Source organism: Oncorhynchus keta, unplaced genomic scaffold (assembly GCF_023373465.1).
Source record: "Oncorhynchus keta strain PuntledgeMale-10-30-2019 unplaced genomic scaffold, Oket_V2 Un_contig_24529_pilon_pilon, whole genome shotgun sequence".
Taxonomy (NCBI): Eukaryota; Metazoa; Chordata; class Actinopteri; order Salmoniformes; family Salmonidae; genus Oncorhynchus; species Oncorhynchus keta.
The window spans coordinates 20590-37235 of record NW_026283962.1 but is presented as its reverse complement, the minus strand read 5'-3'; the positions used below and the strand labels follow the sequence as shown (position 1 = coordinate 37235).

The 16646-nt window shown below is 40.4% G+C and overlaps 11 non-coding genes across 11 annotated transcripts; all 11 read left to right on the top strand.

Annotated features, from left to right (window-relative positions):
* The first annotated feature begins 1353 nt into the window (after nucleotides 1-1353).
* On the top strand, nucleotides 1354-1426 carry trnav-cac (transfer RNA valine (anticodon CAC)). Its single transcript has one exon. It is a non-coding gene; the product is annotated as a tRNA-Val (tRNA).
* Nucleotides 1427-2564: 1138 nt separating this feature from the next.
* Nucleotides 2565-2637, top strand: trnav-cac (transfer RNA valine (anticodon CAC)). Its single transcript has one exon. It is a non-coding gene; the product is annotated as a tRNA-Val (tRNA).
* A 1138-nt stretch (nucleotides 2638-3775) lies between these two features.
* On the top strand, nucleotides 3776-3848 carry trnav-cac (transfer RNA valine (anticodon CAC)). Its single transcript has one exon. It is a non-coding gene; the product is annotated as a tRNA-Val (tRNA).
* Nucleotides 3849-4984: 1136 nt separating this feature from the next.
* Nucleotides 4985-5057, top strand: trnav-cac (transfer RNA valine (anticodon CAC)). Its single transcript has one exon. It is a non-coding gene; the product is annotated as a tRNA-Val (tRNA).
* Nucleotides 5058-6194: 1137 nt separating this feature from the next.
* trnav-cac (transfer RNA valine (anticodon CAC)) lies at nucleotides 6195-6267 on the top strand. The gene has a single exon. It is a non-coding gene; the product is annotated as a tRNA-Val (tRNA).
* A 1136-nt stretch (nucleotides 6268-7403) lies between these two features.
* On the top strand, nucleotides 7404-7476 carry trnav-cac (transfer RNA valine (anticodon CAC)). The gene has a single exon. It is a non-coding gene; the product is annotated as a tRNA-Val (tRNA).
* Nucleotides 7477-8613: 1137 nt separating this feature from the next.
* Nucleotides 8614-8686, top strand: trnav-cac (transfer RNA valine (anticodon CAC)). The gene has a single exon. It is a non-coding gene; the product is annotated as a tRNA-Val (tRNA).
* A 2347-nt stretch (nucleotides 8687-11033) lies between these two features.
* On the top strand, nucleotides 11034-11106 carry trnav-cac (transfer RNA valine (anticodon CAC)). Its single transcript has one exon. It is a non-coding gene; the product is annotated as a tRNA-Val (tRNA).
* Nucleotides 11107-12242: 1136 nt separating this feature from the next.
* Nucleotides 12243-12315, top strand: trnav-cac (transfer RNA valine (anticodon CAC)). The gene has a single exon. It is a non-coding gene; the product is annotated as a tRNA-Val (tRNA).
* A 1137-nt stretch (nucleotides 12316-13452) lies between these two features.
* On the top strand, nucleotides 13453-13525 carry trnav-cac (transfer RNA valine (anticodon CAC)). The gene has a single exon. It is a non-coding gene; the product is annotated as a tRNA-Val (tRNA).
* A 1138-nt stretch (nucleotides 13526-14663) lies between these two features.
* On the top strand, nucleotides 14664-14736 carry trnav-aac (transfer RNA valine (anticodon AAC)). Its single transcript has one exon. It is a non-coding gene; the product is annotated as a tRNA-Val (tRNA).
* The last annotated feature ends 1910 nt before the right edge of the window (nucleotides 14737-16646 follow it).

Sequence of the window (16646 nt, the reverse complement as noted above, 5' to 3'; positions counted from 1 at the left end):
CAAATATTTTAAAAATACCTCATAATTCCCCGCTTCTCAAGCCTTATTGCTTAATTAATGGACTAAGTAATTTCAGATTTTCAATTGATTCTGAGAACGATAAATGTCCCACCCCGCCAAAGTCACACCCTTAGTATTCCACTCATTAGGTTTCCGTAGTGTAGTGGTTATCACGTCGCCTCACACGCGAAAAGGTCCCCGGTTCAAACCGGGCGGAAACCAGTTTGAACAAATTGGACAGTAAGCCTATTCACGAAGGGCCTCGGTCCCAATTTCGGAATTCATGCTTTTCCTTCGCACTTCTCAGTATTTGGTATTCAGACTTTACCTTTTTTAGCGTAACGCACTCTGCATGTGTGGCTATCTTGGGTGCTCTGAAAATATTCCTCCTACGAGTGGTCTGAGGTCCATAATGATTCAAATAGTTTACCACTCCAGGTGTCGACAAGAAACACAGCCCTTATTTTAAGTGTTTTTAAAATCCCCTGTGGGGAACATGAAGGGTGGAAAAAATGATTGGAACCATTTTCCTGTTTGACCGCTAGTTTTTAATGGGTATTATGGCTCTTTCTGTGGTACTCACTTTGGGATATTATGTGAGGTAGTCTTGTGGGCATTCCTAATATTTTCCACGACTTCCTCTTTTGTATTGTAGTTTCAGTAGTGTAGTGGTTATCACGTTCGCTCACACGTGAAAGGTCATATTCAATATTTCCCAATGCCCAGAGGCTAGCATTTGGTTTGAACAGTTGTGGTTTATCTAAACCTTGCTGTCTACCTCTCCGACCTGTGGATCAATGTTGCCGTTTTTTGGGGACCTCCACCGTGCGATCTGTATGAATGTGAACAGACTGACAGCTTCTCTGAGCCAGGCAAATGCATTTATCAGGGTCATTATAATGGATATATCCAAAGAAATGGCAATATAATCCAAGGTAAAACAAACAAAAATGTTGATCGTTTTCTGTCACTTCAGCTGCTTGATGTGATTGTGTGATAGATTTAGTTGTCTGGCTAGCAAAGGAATAGAAGCTAGCCTGCATAGGTACAGTGCATTCGGAAAGTTTTCAGACCCCTTACTTTTTTCCACATTTTGTTACATTACAGACTTATACTAAAATGGACGAAATAAAATAAAATCTATCTACACACAATGCCCCATAATGACAAAGCGATAATATATCGTTTTTATTAATAAAACAAATATTTTAAAAATACCTCATAATTCCCGGCTTCTCAAGCCTTATTGCTTAATTAATGGACTAAGTAATTTCAGATCTTCAATAGGTTCTGAGAACGATAAATGTCCCACCCCGCCAAAGTCAGCCACACCCTTAGTTTTCCACTCAATAGGTTTCCGTAGTGTAGTGGTTATCACGTTCGCCTCACACACGAAAGGTCCCCGGTTCGAGACCGGGCGGAAACCAGTTTGAACAAATTGGACAGTAAGCCTATTCACGAAGGGCTCGGTCCCAATTTCGGAATTCATGCTTTTCCTTCGCACTTCTCAGTATTTGGTATTCAGACTTACCTTTTTAGTCGCGTAACGTACTCTGCATGTGTGGCTATCTTGGGTGCTCTGAAAATATTCCTCCTACGTGTGGTCTGAGGTCCATAATGATTCAAATAGTTTACCACTCCAGGGTAAGCCGACAAGAAACACAGCCCTTATTTTAAGTGTTTTTAAAATCCCCTGTGGGGAACATGAAGGGTGGAAAAATGATTGGAACCATTTTCCTGTTTGACCGCTAGTTTTTAATGGGTATTATGGCTCTTTCTGTGGTACTCACTTTGGGATATTATGTGAGGTAAACTTGTGGGCATTCCTAATATTTTCCACGACTTCCTCTTTTTGTATTGTAGTTTCAGTAGTGTAGTGGTTATCACGTTCGCCTCACACGTGAAAGGTCATATTCAATATTTCCCAATGCCCAGAGGCTAGCATTTGGTTTGAAACAGTTGTGGTTTATCTAAACCTTGCTGTCTACCTCTCCGACCTGTGGATCAATGTTGCCGTTTTTTTGGGGACCTCCACCGTGCGATCTGTATGAATGTGAACAGACTGACAGCTTCTCTGAGCCAGGCAAATGCATTTATCAGGGTCATTATAATGGATATATCCAAAGAAATGGCAATATAATCCAAGGTAAGACAAACAAAAATGTTGATCGTTTTCTGTCACTTCAGCTGCTTGATGTGATTGTGTGATAGATTTAGTTGGCTGGCTAGCAAAGGAATAGAAGCTAGCCTGCATAGGTACAGTGCATTCGGAAAGTTTTCAGACCCCTTACTTTTTTCCACATTTTGTTACATTACAGACTTATACTAAAATGGACGAAATAAAATAAAATCTATCTACACACAATGCCCCATAATGACAAAGCGATAACATATCGTTTTTATTAATAAAACAAATATTTTAAAAATACCTCATAATTCCCGGCTTCTCAAGCCTTATTGCTTAATTAATGGACTAAGTAATTTCAGATTTTCAATTGATTCTGAGAACGATAAATGTCCCACCCCGCCAAAGTCAGCCACACCCTTAGTATTCCACTCATTAGGTTTCCGTAGTGTAGTGGTTATCACGTTCACCTCACACGCGAAAGGTCCCCGGTTCGAAACCGGGCGGAAACAAATTTGAACAAATTGGAGAGTAAGCCTATTCACTAAGGGCTCGGTCCCAATTTCGGAATTCATGCTTTTCCTTCGCACTTCTCAGTATTTGGTATTCAGACTTACCTTTTTTTGTCGCGTAACGCATTCTGCATGTGTGGCTAGCTTGGGCGCTCTGAATATATTCCTGCTACGTGTGGTCTGAGGTCCATAATCATTCAAATAGTTTACCACTCCAGGGTAAGCCGACAAGAAACACAGCCCTTATTTTAAGTGTTTTAAAATCCCCTGTGGGGAACATGAAGGGTGGAAAAATGATTGGAACCATTTTCCTGTTTGACCGCTAGGTTTTAATGGGTATTATGGCTCTTTCAGTGGTACTCAATTTGGGATATTATGTGAGGGAGTCTTGTGGGCATTCCTAATATTTTCCACGACTTCCTCTTTTTGTATTGTAGTTTCAGTAGTGTAGTGGTTATCACGTTCGCCTCACACGTGAAAGGTCATATTCAATATTTCCCAATGCCCAGAGGCTAGCATTTGGTTTGAAACAGTTGTGGTTTATCTAAACCTTGCTGTCTACCTCTCCGACCTGTGGATCAATGTTGCCGTTTTTTTGGGGACCTCCACCGTGCGATCTGTATGAATGTGAACAGACTGACAGCTTCTCTGAGCCAGGCAAATGCATTTATCAGGGTCATTATAATGGATATATCCAAAGAAATGGCAATATAATCCAAGGTAAAACAAACAAAAATGTAGATCGTTTTCTGTCATTTCAGCTGCTTGATGTGATTGTGTGATAGATTTAGTTGGCTGGCTAGCAAAGGAATAGAAGCTAGCCTGCATAGGTACAGTGCATTCGGAAAGTTTTCAGACCCCTTACTTTTTTCCACATTTTGTTACATTACAGACTTATACTAAAATGGACGAAATAAAATAAAATCTATCTACACACAATGCCCCATAATGACAAAGCGATAACATATCGTTTTTATTAATAAAACAAATATTTTAAAAATACCTCATAATTCCCGGCTTCTCAAGCCTTATTGCTTAATTAATGGACTAAGTAATTTCAGATTTTCAATTGATTCTGAGAACGATAAATGTCCCACCCCGCCAAAGTCAGCCACACCCTTAGTATTCCACTCATTAGGTTTCCGTAGTGTAGTGGTTATCACGTTCGCCTCACACGCGAAAGGTCCCCGGTTCGAAACCGGGCGGAAACAAATTTGAACAAATTGAAGAGTAAGCCTATTCACTAAGGGCTCGGTCCCAATTTCGGAATTCATGCTTTTCCTTCGCACTTCTCAGTATTTGGTATTCAGACTTACCTTTTTTGTCGCGTAACGCATTCTGCATGTGTGGCTAGCTTGGGCGCTCTGAATATATTCCTGCTACGTGTGGTCTGAGGTCCATAATCATTCAAATAGTTTACCACTCCAGGGTAAGCCGACAAGAAACACAGCCCTTATTTTAAGTGTTTTTAAAATCCCCTGTGGGGAACATGAAGGGTGGAAAAATGATTGGAACCATTTTCCTGTTTGACCGCTAGGTTTTAATGGGTATTATGGCTCTTTCAGTGGTACTCAATTTGGGATATTATGTGAGGGAGTCTTGTGGGCATTCCTAATATTTTCCACGACTTCCTCTTTTTGTATTGTAGTTTCAGTAGTGTAGTGGTTATCACGTTCGCCTCACACGTGAAAGGTCATATTCAATATTTCCCAATGCCCAGAGGCTAGCATTTGGTTTGAAACAGTTGTGGTTTATCTAAACCTTGCTGTCTACCTCTCCGACCTGTGGATCAATGTTGCCGTTTTTTTGGGGACCTCCACCGTGCGATCTGTATGAATGTGAACAGACTGACAGCTTCTCTGAGCCAGGCAAATGCATTTATCAGGGTCATTATAATGGATATATCCAAAGAAATGGCAATATAATCCAAGGTAAAACAAACAAAAATGTAGATCGTTTTCTGTCATTTCAGCTGCTTGATGTGATTGTGTGATAGATTTAGTTGGCTGGCTAGCAAAGGAATAGAAGCTAGCCTGCATAGGTACAGTGCATTCGGAAAGTTTTCAGACCCCTTACTTTTTCCACATTTTGTTACATTACAGACTTATACTAAAATGGACGAAATAAAATAAAATCTATCTACACACAATGCCCCATAATGACAAAGCGATAACATATCGTTTTTATTAATAAAACAAATATTTTAAAATACCTCATAATTCCCGGCTTCTCAAGCCTTATTGCTTAATTAATGGACTAAGTAATTTCAGATTTTCAATTGATTCTGAGAACGATAAATGTCCCACCCCGCCAAAGTCAGCCACACCCTTAGTATTCCACTCATTAGGTTTCCGTAGTGTAGTGGTTATCACGTTCACCTCACACGCGAAAGGTCCCCGGTTCGAAACCGGGCGGAAACAAATTTGAACAAATTGGAGAGTAAGCCTATTCACTAAGGGCTCGGTCCCAATTTCGGAATTCATGCTTTTCCTTCGCACTTCTCAGTATTTGGTATTCAGACTTACCTTTTTTGTCGCGTAACGCATTCTGCATGTGTGGCTAGCTTGGGTGCTCTGAATATATTCCTGCTACGTGTGGTCTGAGGTCCATAATCATTCAAATAGTTTACCACTCCAGGGTAAGCCGACAAGAAACACAGCCCTTATTTTAAGTGTTTTTAAAATCCCCTGTGGGGAACATGAAGGGTGGAAAAATGATTGGAACCATTTTCCTGTTTGACCGCTAGGTTTTAATGGGTATTATGGCTCTTTCTGTGGTACTCAATTTGGGATATTATGTGAGGGAGTCTTGTGGGCATTCCTAATATTTTCCACGACTTCCTCTTTTTGTATTGTAGTTTCAGTAGTGTAGTGGTTATCACGTTCGCCTCACACGTGAAAGGTCATATTCAATATTTCCCAATGCCCAGAGGCTAGCATTTGGTTTGAAACAGTTGTGGTTTATCTAAACCTTGCTGTCTACCTCTCCGACCTGTGGATCAATGTTGCCGTTTTTTTGGGGACCTCCACCGTGCGATCTGTATGAATGTGAACAGACTGACAGCTTCTCTGAGCCAGGCAAATGCATTTATCAGGGTCATTATAATGGATATATCCAAAGAAATGGCAATATAATCCAAGGTAAAACAAACAAAAATGTAGATCGTTTTCTGTCATTTCAGCTGCTTGATGTGATTGTGTGATAGATTTAGTTGGCTGGCTAGCAAAGGAATAGAAGCTAGCCTGCATAGGTACAGTGCATTCGGAAAGTTTTCAGACCCCTTACTTTTTCCACATTTTGTTACATTACAGACTTATACTAAAATGGACGAAATAAAATAAAATCTATCTACACACAATGCCCCATAATGACAAAGCGATAACATATCGTTTTTATTAATAAAACAAATATTTTAAAAATACCTCATAATTCCCGGCTTCTCAAGCCTTATTGCTTAATTAATGGACTAAGTAATTTCAGATTTTCAATTGATTCTGAGAACGATAAATGTCCCACCCCGCCAAAGTCAGCCACACCCTTAGTATTCCACTCATTAGGTTTCCGTAGTGTAGTGGTTATCACGTTCACCTCACACGCGAAAGGTCCCCGGTTCGAAACCGGGCGGAAACAAATTTGAACAAATTGAAGAGTAAGCCTATTCACTAAGGGCTCGGTCCCAATTTCGGAATTCATGCTCTTCCTTCGCACTTCTCAGTATTTGGTATTCAGACTTACCTTTTTTGTTGCGTAACGCATTCTGCATGTGTGGCTAGCTTGGGCGCTCTGAATATATTCCTGCTACGTGTGGTCTGAGGTCCATAATCATTCAAATAGTTTACCACTCCAGGGTAAGCCGACAAGAAACACAGCCCTTATTTTAAGTGTTTTTAAAATCCCCTGTGGGGAACATGAAGGGTGGAAAAATGATTGGAACCATTTTCCTGTTTGACCGCTAGGTTTTAATGGGTATTATGGCTCTTTCAGTGGTACTCAATTTGGGATATTATGTGAGGGAGTCTTGTGGGCATTCCTAATATTTTCCACGACTTCCTCTTTTTGTATTGTAGTTTCAGTAGTGTAGTGGTTATCACGTTCGCCTCACACGTGAAAGGTCATATTCAATATTTCCCAATGCCCAGAGGCTAGCATTTGGTTTGAAACAGTTGTGGTTTATCTAAACATTGCTGTCTACCTCCGACCTGTGGATCAATGTTGCCGTTTTTTTGGGGACCTCCACCGTGCGATCTGTATGAATGTGAACAGACTGACAGCTTCTCTGAGCCAGGCAAATGCATTTATCAGGGTCATTATAATGGATATATCCAAAGAAATGGCAATATAATCCAAGGTAAGACAAACAAAAATGTTGATCGTTTTCTGTCACTTCAGCTGCTTGATGTGATTGTGTGATAGATTTAGTTGGCTGGCTAGCAAAGGAATAGAAGCTAGCCTGCATAGGTACAGTGCATTCGGAAAGTTTTCAGACCCCTTACTTTTTTCCACATTTTGTTACATTACAGACTTATACTAAAATGGACGAAATAAAATAAAATCTATCTACACACAATGCCCCATAATGACAAAGCGATAACATATCGTTTTTATTAATAAAACAAATATTTTAAAAATACCTCATAATTCCCGGCTTCTCAAGCCTTATTGCTTAATTAATGGACTAAGTAATTTCAGATTTTCAATTGATTCTGAGAACGATAAATGTCCCACCCCGCCAAAGTCAGCCACACCCTTAGTATTCCACTCATTAGGTTTCCGTAGTGTAGTGGTTATCACGTTCGCCTCACACGCGAAAGGTCCCCGGTTCGAAACCGGGCGGAAACAAATTTGAACAAATTGGAAGAGTAAGCCTATTCACTAAGGGCTCGGTCCCAATTTTGAATTCATGCTTTTCCTTCGCACTTCTCAGTATTTGGTATTCAGACTTACCTTTTTTGTCGCGTAACGCATTCTGCATGTGTGGCTAGCTTGGGCGCTCTGAATATATTCCTGCTACGTGTGGTCTGAGGTCCATAATCATTCAAATAGTTTACCACTCCAGGGTAAGCCGACAAGAAACACAGCCCTTATTTTAAGTGTTTTTAAAATCCCCTGTGGGAACATGAAGGGTGGAAAAATGATTGGAACCATTTTCCTGTTTGACCGCTAGGTTTTAATGGGTATTATGGCTCTTTCAGTGGTACTCAATTTGGGATATTATGTGAGGGAGTCTTGTGGGCATTCCTAATATTTTCCACGACTTCCTCTTTTTGTATTGTAGTTTCAGTAGTGTAGTGGTTATCACGTTCGCCTCACACGTGAAAGGTCATATTCAATATTTCCCAATGCCCAGAGGCTAGCATTTGGTTTGAAACAGTTGTGGTTTATCTAAACCTTGCTGTCTACCTCTCCGACCTGTGGATCAATGTTGCCGTTTTTTTGGGGACCTCCACCGTGCGATCTGTATGAATGTGAACAGACTGACAGCTTCTCTGAGCCAGGCAAATGCATTTATCAGGGTCATTATAATGGATATATCCAAAGAAATGGCAATATAATCCAAGGTAAGACAAACAAAAATGTTGATCGTTTTCTGTCACTTCAGCTGCTTGATGTGATTGTGTGATAGATTTAGTTGGCTGGCTAGCAAAGGAATAGAAGCTAGCCTGCATAGGTACAGTGCATTCGGAAAGTTTTCAGACCCCTTACTTTTTTCCACATTTTGTTACATTACAGACTTATACTAAAATGGACGAAATAAAATAAAATCTATCTACACACAATGCCCCATAATGACAAAGCGATAACATATCGTTTTTATTAATAAAACAAATATTTTAAAAATACCTCATAATTCCCGGCTTCTCAAGCCTTATTGCTTAATTAATGGACTAAGTAATTTCAGATTTTCAATTGATTCTGAGAACGATAAATGTCCCACCCCGCCAAAGTCAGCCACACCCTTAGTATTCCACTCATTAGGTTTCCGTAGTGTAGTGGTTATCACGTTCGCCTCACACGCGAAAGGTCCCCGGTTCGAAACCGGGCGGAAACAAATTTGAACAAATTGGACAGTAAGCCTATTCACGAAGGGCTCGGTCCCAATTTCGGAATTCATGCTTTTCCTTCGCACTTCTCAGTATTTGGTATTCAGACTTACCTTTTTTTAGTCGCGTAACGTACTCTGCATGTGTGGCTATCTTGGGTGCTCTGAAAATATTCCTGCTACGTGTGGTCTGAGGTCCATAATGATTCAAATAGTTTACCACTCCAGGGTAAGCCGACAAGAAACACAGCCCTTATTTTAAGTGTTTTTAAAATCCCCTGTGGGGAACATGAAGGGTGGAAAAATGATTGGAACCATTTTCCTGTTTGACCGCTAGTTTTTAATGGGTATTATGGCTCTTTCTGTGGTACTCACTTTGGGATATTATGTGAGGTAGTCTTGTGGGCATTCCTAATATTTTCCACGACTTCCTCTTTTTGTATTGTAGTTTCAGTAGTGTAGTGGTTATCACGTTCGCCTCACACGTGAAAGGTCATATTCAATATTTCCCAATGCCCAGAGGCTAGCATTTGGTTTGAAACAGTTGTGGTTTATCTAAACCTTGCTGTCTACCTCTCCGACCTGTGGATCAATGTTGCCGTTTTTTTGGGGACCTCCACCGTGCGATCTGTATGAATGTGAACAGACTGACAGCTTCTCTGAGCCAGGCAAATGCATTTATCAGGGTCATTATAATGGATATATCCAAAGAAATGGCAATATAATCCAAGGTAAGACAAACAAAAATGTTGATCGTTTTCTGTCACTTCAGCTGCTTGATGTGATTGTGTGATAGATTTAGTTGTCTGGCTAGCAAAGGAATAGAAGCTAGCCTGCATAGGTACAGTGCATTCGGAAAGTTTTCAGACCCCTTACTTTTTTCCACATTTTGTTACATTACAGACTTATACTAAAATGGACGAAATAAAATAAAATCTATCTACACACAATGCCCCATAATGACAAAGCGATAACATATCGTTTTTATTAATAAAACAAATATTTTAAAAATACCTCATAATTCCCGGCTTCTCAAGCCTTATTGCTTAATTAATGGACTAAGTAATTTCAGATTTTCAATTGATTCTGAGAACGATAAATGTCCCACCCCGCCAAAGTCAGCCACACCCTTAGTATTCCACTCATTAGGTTTCCGTAGTGTAGTGGTTATCACGTGCCTCACACGCGAAAGGTCCCCGGTTCGAAACCGGGCGGAAACAAATTTGAACAAATTGGACAGTAAGCCTATTCACTAAGGGCTCGGTCCCAATTTCGGAATTCATGCTTTTCCTTCGCACTTCTCAGTATTTGGTATTCAGACTTACCTTTTTTTGTCGCGTAACGCATTCTGCATGTGTGGCTGGCTTGGGCGCTCTGAATATATTCCTGCTACGTGTGGTCTGAGGTCCATAATGATTCAAATAGTTTACCACTCCAGGGTAAGCCGACAAGAAACACAGCCCTTATTTTAAGTGTTTTTAAAATCCCCTGTGGGGAACTTGAAGGGTGGAAAAATGATTGGAACCATTTTCCTGTTTGACCGCTAGTTTTTAATGGGTATTATGGCTCTTTCTGTGGTACTCACTTTGGGATATTATGTGAGGTAAACTTGTGGGCATTCCTAATATTTTCCACGACTTCCTCTTTTTGTATTGTAGTTTCAGTAGTGTAGTGGTTATCACGTTCGCCTCACACGTGAAAGGTCATATTCAATATTTCCCAATGCCCAGAGGCTAGCATTTGGTTTGAAACAGTTGTGGTTTATCTAAACCTTGCTGTCTACCTCTCCGACCTGTGGATCAATGTTGCCGTTTTTTTGGGGACCTCCACCGTGCGATCTGTATGAATGTGAACAGACTGACAGCTTCTCTGAGCCAGGCAAATGCATTTATCAGGGTCATTGTAATGGATATATCCAAAGAAATGGCAATATAATCCAAGGTAAAACAAACAAAAATGTAGATCGTTTTCTGTCACTTCAGCTGCTTGATGTGATTGTGTGATAGATTTAGTTGGCTGGCTAGCAAAGGAATAGAAGCTAGCCTGCATAGGTACAGTGCATTCGAAAGTTTTCAGACCCCTTACTTTTTTCCACATTTTGTTACATTACAGACTTATACTAAAATGGACGAAATAAAATAAAATCTATCTACACACAATGCCCCATAATGACAAAGCGATAACATATCGTTTTATTAATAAAACAAATATTTAAAAATACCTCATAATTCCCGGCTTCTCAAGCCTTATTGCTTAATTAATGGACTAAGTAATTTCAGATTTTCAATTGATTCTGAGAACGATAAATGTCCCACCCCGCCAAAGTCAGCCACACCCTTAGTATTCCACTCATTAGGTTTCCGTAGTGTAGTGGTTATCACGTTCGCCTCACACGCGAAAGGTCCCCGGTTCGAAACCGGGCGGAAACAAATTTGAACAAATTGGACAGTAAGCCTATTCACTAAGGGCTCGGTCCCAATTTTGAATTCATGCTTTTCCTTCGCACTTCTCAGTATTTGGTATTCAGACTTACCTTTTTAGTCGCGTAACGTACTCTGCATGTGTGGCTATCTTGGGTGCTCTGAAAATATTCCTGCTACGTGTGGTCTGAGGTCCATAATGATTCAAATAGTTTACCACTCCAGGGTAAGCCGACAAGAAACACAGCCCTTATTTTAAGTGTTTTTAAAATCCCCTGTGGGGAACATGAAGGGTGGAAAAATGATTGGAACCATTTTCCTGTTTGACCGCTAGTTTTTAATGGGTATTATGGCTCTTTCTGTGGTACTCACTTTGGGATATTATGTGAGGTAAACTTGTGGGCATTCCTAATATTTTCCACGACTTCCTCTTTTTGTATTGTAGTTTCAGTAGTGTAGTGGTTATCACGTTCGCCTCACACGCGAAAGGTCATATTCAATATTTCCCAATGCCCAGAGGCTAGCATTTGGTTTGAAACAGTTGTGGTTTATCTAAACCTTGCTGTCTACCTCTCCGACCTGTGGATCAATGTTGCCGTTTTTTGGGGACCTCCACCGTGCGATCTGTATGAATGTGAACAGACTGACAGCTTCTCTGAGCCAGGCAAATGCATTTATCAGGGTCATTGTAATGGATATATCCAAAGAAATGGCAATATAATCCAAGGTAAAACAAACAAAAATGTAGATCGTTTTCTGTCATTTCAGCTGCTTGATGTGATTGTGTGATAGATTTAGTTGGCTGGCTAGCAAAGGAATAGAAGCTAGCCTGCATAGGTACAGTGCATTCGGAAAGTTTTCAGACCCCTTACTTTTTTCCACATTTTGTTACATTACAGACTTATACTAAAATGGACGAAATAAAATAAAATCTATCTACACACAATGCCCCATAATGACAAAGCGATAACATATCGTTTTTATTAATAAAACAAATATTTTAAAAATACCTCATAATTCCCGGCTTCTCAAGCCTTATTGCTTAATTAATGGACTAAGTAATTTCAGATTTTCAATAGGTTCTGAGAACGATAAATGTCCCACCCCGCCAAAGTCAGCCACACCCTTAGTATTCCACTCATTAGGTTTCCGTAGTGTAGTGGTTATCACGTTCGCCTCACACGCGAAAGGTCCCCGGTTCGAAACCGGGCGGAAACAAATTTGAACAAATTGGACAGTAAGCCTATTCACTAAGGGCTCGGTCCCAATTTCGAATTCATGCTTTTCCTTCGCACTTCTCAGTATTTGGTATTCAGACTTACCTTTTTTGTCGCGTAACGCATTCTGCATGTGTGGCTAGCTTGGGCGCTCTGAATATATTCCTGCTACGTGTGGTCTGAGGTCCATAATGATTCAAATAGTTTACCACTCCAGGGTAAGCCGACAAGAAACACAGCCCTTATTTTAAGTGTTTTTAAAATCCCCTGTGGGGAACATGAAGGGTGGAAAAATGATTGGAACCATTTTCCTGTTTGACCGCTAGTTTTTAATGGGTATTATGGCTCTTTCTGTGGTACTCACTTTGGGATATTATGTGAGGTAAACTTGTGGGCATTCCTAATATTTTCCACGACTTCCTCTTTTTGTACTGTAGTTTCAGTAGTGTAGTGGTTATCACGTTCGCCTCACACGCGAAAGGTCATATTCAATATTTCCCAATGCCCAGAGGCTAGCATTTGGTTTGAAACAGTTGTGGTTTATATAAACCTTGCTGTCTACCTCTCCGACCTGTGGATCAATGTTGCCATTTTTTTGGGGACCTCCACCGTGCGATCTGTATGAATATGAACAGACTGACAGCTTCTCAGAGCCAGGCAAATGCATTTATCAGGGTCATTGTAATGGATATATCCAAACAAATGGCAATATAATCCAAGGTAAAACAAACAAAAATGTAGATCGTTTTCTGTCATTTCAGCTGCTTGATGTGATTGTGTGATAGATTTAGTTGGCTGGCTAGCAAAGGAATAGAAGCTAGCCTGCAGAGGTACAGTACATTCGGAAAGTTTTCAGACCCCTTACTTTTTTCCACATTTTGTTACATTACAGACTTATACTAAAATGGACGAAATAAAATAAAATCTATCTACACACAATGCCCCATAATGACAAAGCGATAACATATCGTTTTTATTAATAAAACAAATATTTTAAAAATACCTCATAATTCCCGGCTTCTCAAGCCTTATTGCTTAATTAATGGACTAAGTAATTTCAGATTTTCAATAGGTTCTGAGAACGATAAATGTCCCACCCCGCCAAAGTCAGCCACACCCTTAGTATTCCACTCATTAGGTTTCCGTAGTGTAGTGGTTATCACGTTCGCCTCACACGCGAAAGGTCCCCGGTTCGAAACCGGGCGGAAACACATTTTAACAAATTGGACAGTAAGCCTATTCACGAAGGGCTCGGTCCCAATTTCGGAATTCATGCTTTTCCTTCGCACTTCTCAGTATTTGGTATTCAGACTTACCTTTTTTGTCGCGTAACGCATTCTGCATGTGTGGCTAGCTTGGGCGCTCTGAATATATTCCTGCTACGTGTGGTCTGAGGTCCATAATGATTCAAATAGTTTACCAGTCCAGGGTAAGCCGACAAGAAACACAGCCCTTATTTTAAGTGTTTTTAAAATCCCCTGTGGGGAACATGAAGGGTGGAAAAATGATTGGAACCATTTTCCTGTTTGACCGCTAGTTTTTAATGGGTATTATGGCTCTTTCTGTGGTACTCACTTTGGGATATTATGTGAGGTAAACTTGTGGGCATTCCTAATATTTTCCACGACTTCCTCTTTTTGTATTGTAGTTTCAGTAGTGTAGTGGTTATCACGTTCGCCTCACACGCGAAAGGTCATATTCAATATTTCCCAATGCCCAGAGGCTAGCATTTGGTTTGAAACAGTTGTGGTTTATCTAAACCTTGCTGTCTACCTCTCCGGCCTGTGGATCAATGTTGCCGTTTTTTGGGGGATCTCCACAGTGCGATCTGTATGAATGTGAACAGACTGACAGCTTCTCTGAGCCAGGCAAATTCATTTATCAGGGTCATTGTAATGGATATATCCAAAGAAATGGCAATATAATCCAAGGTAAAACAAACAAAAATGTAGATCGTTTTCTGTCATTTCAGCTGCTTGATGTGATTGTGTGATAGATTTAGTTGGCTTGCTTGCAAAGGAAAAGAAGCTAGCCTGCATAGGTACAGTGCATTCGGAAAGTTTTCAGGCCCCTTACTTTTTTCCACATTTTGTTACGTTACAGACTTATACTAAAATGGATGAAATAAAATAAAATCTATCTACACACAATACCCCATAATGACAAAGCAATAACATATAGTTTTTATTAATCAAACAAATATTTTAAAAATACCTCATAATTCCCGGCTTCTCAAGCCTTATTGCTTAATTAATGGACTAAGTAATTTCTGATTTTCAATTGGTTCTGAGAGCGATAAATGCCCCACCCAGCCAAAGTCAGCCACACCCTTAGTGTTCCACTCATCAGGTTTCCGTAGTGTAGTGGTTATCACGTTCGCCTAACACGCGAAAGGTCCCCGGTTCGAGACCGGGCGGAAACAATTTTTAACAAATTGGACAGTAAGCCTATTCACTTAGGGCTCGGTCCCAATTTCGGAATTCATGCTTTTCCTTCGCACTTCTCAGTATTTGGTATTCAGACTTACCTTTTTTGTCTTGAGCGTAACGCACTCTGCATGTGTGGCTAGCTTGGGCGCTCTGAATATATTCCTGCTACGTGTGGTCTGAGGTCCATAATGATTCAAATAGACTTTACCAGTCCAGGGTAAGCCGACAAGAAACACAGCCCTTATTTTAACTCTCTTTTTAAAATCCCCTGTGGGAACATGAAGGGTGGAAAATGATTGGAACCATTTTCCTGTTTGACCGCTAGTTTTTAATGGGTATTATGGCTCTTTCTGTGGTACTCACTTTGGGATATTATGTGAGCGAACTTGTGGGCATTCCTAATATTTTCCCCGACTTCCTCTTTTTATTGTAGTTTCAGTAGTGTAGTGGTTATCACATGGTCTCGCCTACACGCTAAAGGTCATATTCAATATTTCCCAATGCCCAGAGGCTAGCATTTGGTTTGAAATTGTGGTTTATCAGTTGTGGACCTCTCCGACCTGTGGATCAAACCTTTTTTGGGGACCACCTCAGCGACTGTAGGAACAGACCTGACAGCTTCTCTGAGCCAGGTTGCTTTTTTTTTGGGGACCTCCACCGGCCATTTATCAGGGTCATTGTAATGGATATATCCAAACAAATGGCAATATAATCCTTGGGTAAAACAAACAAAAATGTAGATCGTTTTCTGTCATTTCAGCTGCTTGATGTGATTGTGTGATAGATTTAGTGGCTGGCTAGCAACATCCGAATAGAAGCTAGCCTGCATAGGTACAGTGCATTCGGCAAGTTTTCAGACCCCTTCTTTTTCCACATTTTGTTCCATTACAGACTTATACTAAAATGGATCAGAAATAAAATAAAATCTATCTACACACAATGCCCCATAATGACAAAGCTCCTCCGATAACTATGGCTTTTATTAATAAAACAGATATTTTAAAAATACCTCATAATTCCCGGCTCTGAAGGCCCTATTGCCAAATTAATGGACTAAATAATCCATTTCAGATTTTCAATTAGGTTCCACTGAGAAGTATAAATGTCCCACCCCAGCCAAAGTCAGCCACACCCTTAGTATTCCACTCATTAGGTTTCCAGGACAGTGGTTATCACGTTCACCTCACACGCTGAAAGGTCCCTCTTCAAGGAAACCTAGGATAGGGGAAACAAATTTTAACAAATTGGACAGTAAGCTGTTCACTCAGGGCTCGGTCCCAATTTTGGAATTCATGCTTTTCCTTCGCACTTCTCAGTATTTGGTATTCAGACTTACCTTTTTTGTCGCGTAACGCATTCTGCATGTGTGGCTAGCTTGGGCGCTCTGAATATATTCCTGCTACGTGTGGTCTGAGGTCCATAATGATTCAAATAGTTTACCACTCCAGGGTAAGCCGACAAGAAACACAGCCCTTATTTTAAGTGTTTTTAAAATCCCCTGTGGGGAACATGAAGGGTGGAAAAATGATTGGAACCATTTTCCTGTTTGACCGCTAGTTTTTAATGGGTATTATGGCTCTTTCTGTGGTACTCAATTTGGGATATTATGTGAGGTAGTCTTGTGGGCATTCCTAATATTTTCCACGACTTCCTCTTTTGTATTGTAGTTTCAGTAGTGTAGTGGTTATCACGTTCGCCTCACACGAGGCTAGAAAGGTCATATTCAATATTTCCCAATGCCCAGAGGCTAGCATTTGGTTTGAAACAGTTGTGGTTTATCTAAACCTTGCTGTCTACCTCTCCGACCTGTGGATCAATGTTGCCGTTTTTTGGGGACCTCCACCGTGCGATCTGTATGAATGTGAACAGACTGACAGCTTCTCTGAGCCAGGCAAATGCATTT